This window comes from Adiantum capillus-veneris, chromosome 20 (genome assembly GCF_014529385.1).
Source record: "Adiantum capillus-veneris isolate H3 chromosome 20, ASM1452938v2, whole genome shotgun sequence".
Taxonomy (NCBI): Eukaryota; Viridiplantae; Streptophyta; class Polypodiopsida; order Polypodiales; family Pteridaceae; genus Adiantum; species Adiantum capillus-veneris.
Window position 1 is genome coordinate 26,594,540 of NC_140950.1, and position 5,288 is coordinate 26,599,827.

A 5,288-nucleotide genomic window follows, 5' to 3' on the forward strand; every position below is an offset into this window, starting at 1 on the left:
ACAGACGGGTCTCAGTTTAAGAGAGATCATTTGTACAACCTGTCTCATTAAACCTAGAGGATATGAGCTCATCAAGAAAATGTAGGACTCTAGAGAGCTGATCAACCAAGCTCAAAGTCCGCCTCCTTTGGTGTCTTAACAATTTACGCTTTTTATAGTAGGACTCCATATGGTTTGGGCTGATAGCCCACAAATATAAATGGAAACTATAAAAGAAGGCACACCCAACTTATAAGAAAGGCATCAGGGTTTGGAAAGATGTGTACAAAGAAGGCCAGTCGCTTGCACAATATGATAATAAGAAGGTATGCTAATTGTGTTCTATGGGTATGCTAGTTAGCATAAATGGTATGCTAATTAGCATACTATTTGTGCTAGTTAACATAAACAATGTGCTAATTAGCATACCTTTTGCTGGTTTTCAAGGAGAAGATATGACAGTTTCTTGTATACTGTGTATGCTAATGCTAATTAGCATACTATTTATGCTGATTAGCATAAACTTATATATGCTAGTTAGCATAACTTTGTAGGTTTTCAAGGAGAAGAGATGGAAGATTTCTGTATATTGTGTATGATGATTAGTATACTATGGTGTGAGTCGAATGCTAATTACCATACTATTTATGCCAACTAGCATAAACATTATGCTAATTAGCATACCCTTGCTGGTTTAGGGGAGAAGAGATGGCATCTTTCTGTATACCGTGTAAGCATACCTTTGCTGGTTTCAAGGAGAAGAGATGATAGCTTTCAGTTCACTGTGTATTCTAATTAGCATACTGTTTATGCTAGTTGGAAGAAACAATATGCTAATTAGCATACCTTTGTTGATTTTAAGAAGAAGAGATGACAACTTTCTATATACTGTGTGTTATAATTAGCATACTATGTTGTGAGTGAAAGTTAGCACAAACAAAAATGCACAGTATGCTAATTAGCATATTGTTTATGCCAGTTGGCATAAACAACATATGCTAATCAGCATATCTTTGCTGGTTTCAAGGAGAAGAGACGACAGGTCTCCGCATCCTATGTATGCTAATTAGCATACTATTTATGCCAATTGGCATTGTGTGGGTATGCTAATTAGCATAGTTAATTGGCATAAACAATATGCTAATTAGCATAGTTTTGCTGGTTTAGGAGAAGGGATGGCAGCTTTCTGTATACTATGGATGCTAATCAACATACTATTCTGAGTGGAAGTTAGCACAAACAAAAATGTACAGTATGCCAATTGAAGGTATGCTTATTAGCATACTGTCTATGCTAGTAGGCATAGACAGTATGCTAATTAGCATACCTGTGTTGGTTTTAAGGAGAAGAGATAACATCTCTCTGTATACTATGTATGCTAATAAGCATACCATGTATGCTAATCAGCATACTGTATGCTAGTTTCTAGAAGGGATGGCATCTTTCTATATACTGTGTATGCTAATTAGCATACTATGCTGTGAGTGGAAGTTAGTAAAAACAAAAATCCACAGTATGCTAATTTAAGGAATGCTAATTAGAATACCACGTATGCTAATTAGCATAATGATTATGCCAGTTAGCATAGATAATATGCTAATTAGCATACCATTGTTGGCTTCAAGGAGAAAACATGGCAGCTTCCTGTATACTGTATATGCTAATTAGCATACTATGGTATGTTGTGAGTGGAAGTTAGCACAAAGAAAAATGTGCAGTATGCTAATTAGAATGTATTCTAATTAGCTATTGTGGGTATGCTAATTAGCATACTTTTTTGCTAGTTAGCATAAACAATCTACTAACTAGCATAAGCATTATGCTAATTAGCATAACTTTGCTGATTTCCAATGACAATGTATACAAATTCAATGTTTACAACAAAAAAGAATGCCAACTGTCCACATAGTATTGTCTTCAAAAAAAGAATAGTACAGGATCTGATCATTACATCTAAAGTGAATGTCAGAATAATTACAAACATTGGAAAGGAAATTTACAAATTTCCCTCATAATGTTACAAAACTGCAGAGAACCTCCTACTTTGGATAAGATCATGGTTTAGTGTTCTTGTACACTCGCTTTTGCCCAGTGTTCGTTTGCTTCTTTGTTTGACAAGCTTTTGGGTATTGCTCTCTTCCTTTTTCTTGCTGCTGTGTCTCTAATTTTTCCCTTTGTAGCCTCTCTCTCTTATGTCTTTCAGCTTCTTCATCAGCCTCCCTTTGTCTCCTACACAAGGATTTCTTACGTTGGGCCTCATTGCACTTTTGCATTTCTGATTCCAGCTTCCTGATCACTTCTTGTGAAAACAAATTTGGGGTAGTATCAAACGCATTTTTAGCTATAAACGCTGCACGATCCTCTGATTGCAGCCATAGGAACAACGAGATGCTCAAAGTATCTATCAAGAAGTTTTGCCGCTGTTCTTTGGTCAGGTCCTCTATCTTAGGAGTAACAAGCCAACTTCCTTCAAGGTTTGGCACACTTTGTAAATACTATTGTCAATAATTAGACTATTTTGGGGCCCAAAGTTGCAGTTCTTCCTAAGCAATCTTAAATCCTTCAAGAATACATGCTTATTATATATTTGTCAAGGCTGGCCATACAATGATTCTATGAAAAAACACCTCTCAGCTTAGCCGGCTTCTCTTTGAATACTGTTTCTAATAATACATTCACTTTAGGTGGCATGCTGGTGCTCCATATATACATATGGAAAAATGGAAGGCACCAATCCAAAAATTTGTGGCTGTCTTTGTGACAAAATACATGCCTCCTATCTTTCACATTGTACTTTATCATTTCCCCAACATGTTTAGGGGCAATGCCACCGTGCATTGGCTCTACAACTTGAACAAGTAGGACATTTAAATCAAGAACCAAAGCATGCCCCTCATTTGGTAGCAGCTTTGGCACGCATATTGGGTTTGGCAATGCATACCACTCAGCAAAAATAACTTCCCCCAAGGGATGAACATACCTGAAGTACTCAAAAATTTTCATGAAGCATTTAAGATAGCTAGCCAGGTGCTTCTCAATCTCGGCTTTTTCTTTTTGTAGATGTCTAGCCTTGGAAATATGCTGCTTTTGTATGGTTTTGAATGCAATGGCATAATTCAAATCATGCAGGGCAACTAACTGTAGTTTCTCTTGCCCCGTGACACAGAATGGTATCAAATAAAGACATCATAAAGGTAAAGCAAAAACTACTGAACTGTTGCACAATTAAATAATATTGAAAAGAGTTTATCCATTGTAAATATCCAGAGAGATACATGCCACAAGGTGTGGAGCTTGCTAACACTACATAACTTGGACACAACAGGGAATAGATTCAACATAATTTCTTGCAAGCACATCAGCGAATGGCTTTCTTGTCACCTGTGCTGCGTTTGTTTATGTCATCTAGGGTGCTCGGAGGGGCAACACATTTTTTGTCCCCACGATCTTTCAGAATCTGTTCCAGGCCACCTTTTATCTTTAATTTCACTTTGTTTACAAAACCCTACAGGGGGATGTTATCATCGGCATCTTGTGCAGTCAGCCCACTGTCAGTCCTGAAACCTTCCTCTTGAGCACGCCTACCTTCCTCTTGCACACTCCTAACTATTTCCTCTGAGACGCTTGTTTGATCATCTGTAGGGGGACTTTGGTTTGGGATGAGTAATCATGATAAAATCATCATCATCATCATCATCTGTTTCTTTACCATCTACAACAACCTCATGCGCTGTCGCATGCTGTGGAATTACATCTGTCTTTTCATGCTGCCTATTTAGCTCATCAGAATCATCATTACAGAGCTTCTCTTGTATCCTTTGATTGACAGGTATCTTGTCAGGTTCACATCCTGCATCATTGATACCTCTGTATTCCATTCACCCGTTAATTTTCATAGATACCATTATGATTGGTTGTATGCATAGTGTGACAAGTAACATTCCATGTATGGTAGGCATCTATATCCTGTAGACATTCATATTGTCTATGCTAACTAGTATACAAAGTGTGTTAACCACCATGATCAATATGTTAACTAGCATACAAAATATGCTAACATGGAAGTGTGAATATAGTGTGTATGCTAACTAGCAGAGAATGTATGCTAATTAGCATACATAAATGTTCATCAGCAAAGTTGTGTGTATGCTAATGGTATGCTTATTACTGATGGTGTGTTAATTAGCATACATGGTATGCTAATTAGCATACCAGGTATGCTAGCATAGATGGTATGCTAACTTGAAGATAATTTATGCTAATTAGCATAACGTCTTTGCTAATTATCATACCATCTTTTTTGGTTAGCATAATATGCATGCTAACTAAAATACACATTATGATAACTAGCAAAGAGGTATGCTAACTAGCATACACATTATGCTAGCTAGGTGAGACTGTATGCTAACTAGCATAGAGGTATGCTAACAAGCGTACACATTATGCTAGCTATCAAAGAAGGTATGATAACTAAACTTTGAAGGCTTGTTAGCATTCACCAATTGCTAGCTAGCATACAAGGTATGCTAGTTATCATATCTTGTTTTCTAGTTATCATACTTGCATGCTAGCCATCATACACAATGTTCTAATTAGAATAAAAAGTATGCTAATTAGCATATTATAAATGCTAATTAGCATACCTTTCTAGCTAGTTAGCACACTCTGTGTGCTAACTAGAAAATAGGGTATTTTAATTAGCATAATTAATATGCTAATTAAAACATTGTGTAAGATGGCTAGCATGCAAGTATGATAACTAGAAAAAAAGGTATGCTTATGCATGCTAATTAGCATACCCCTTTTTCTAATTAGTATACTTGCATGCTAGCCATCATACACAATGTTTTAATTAGCATAAAAAGTATGCTTATTAGCATACCCTGTATGTTAGTTAGCACACTATGTGTGCTAACTAGCAAATAGGGTATGCTAATTAGCATATTTAATATGCTAATTAGCATATTTAATATGCTAATTAGTATACTTTTTAAGCTAGTTAGAACATTGTGTATGATGGCTAGCATGAAAGTATGCTAACTAGAAGAAAAGGTATGCTAATTAGCATACTGAGATTAATTAGCATACCTTTTCTTCTAGTTAGCATACTTGCATGCTAATTAATCTTAGTATGCTAATTAGCATACCTTTTCTTCAAGTTAGCATACTTGCATGCTAGCCATCATACACAATGTTCTAACTAGCTTAAAAAGTATGCTAATTAGCATATTAAATATGCTAATTAGCATATCCGATTTGCTAGTTAGCACACTGTGCACTAATTATCATATTTAATATGCTGATTAGCA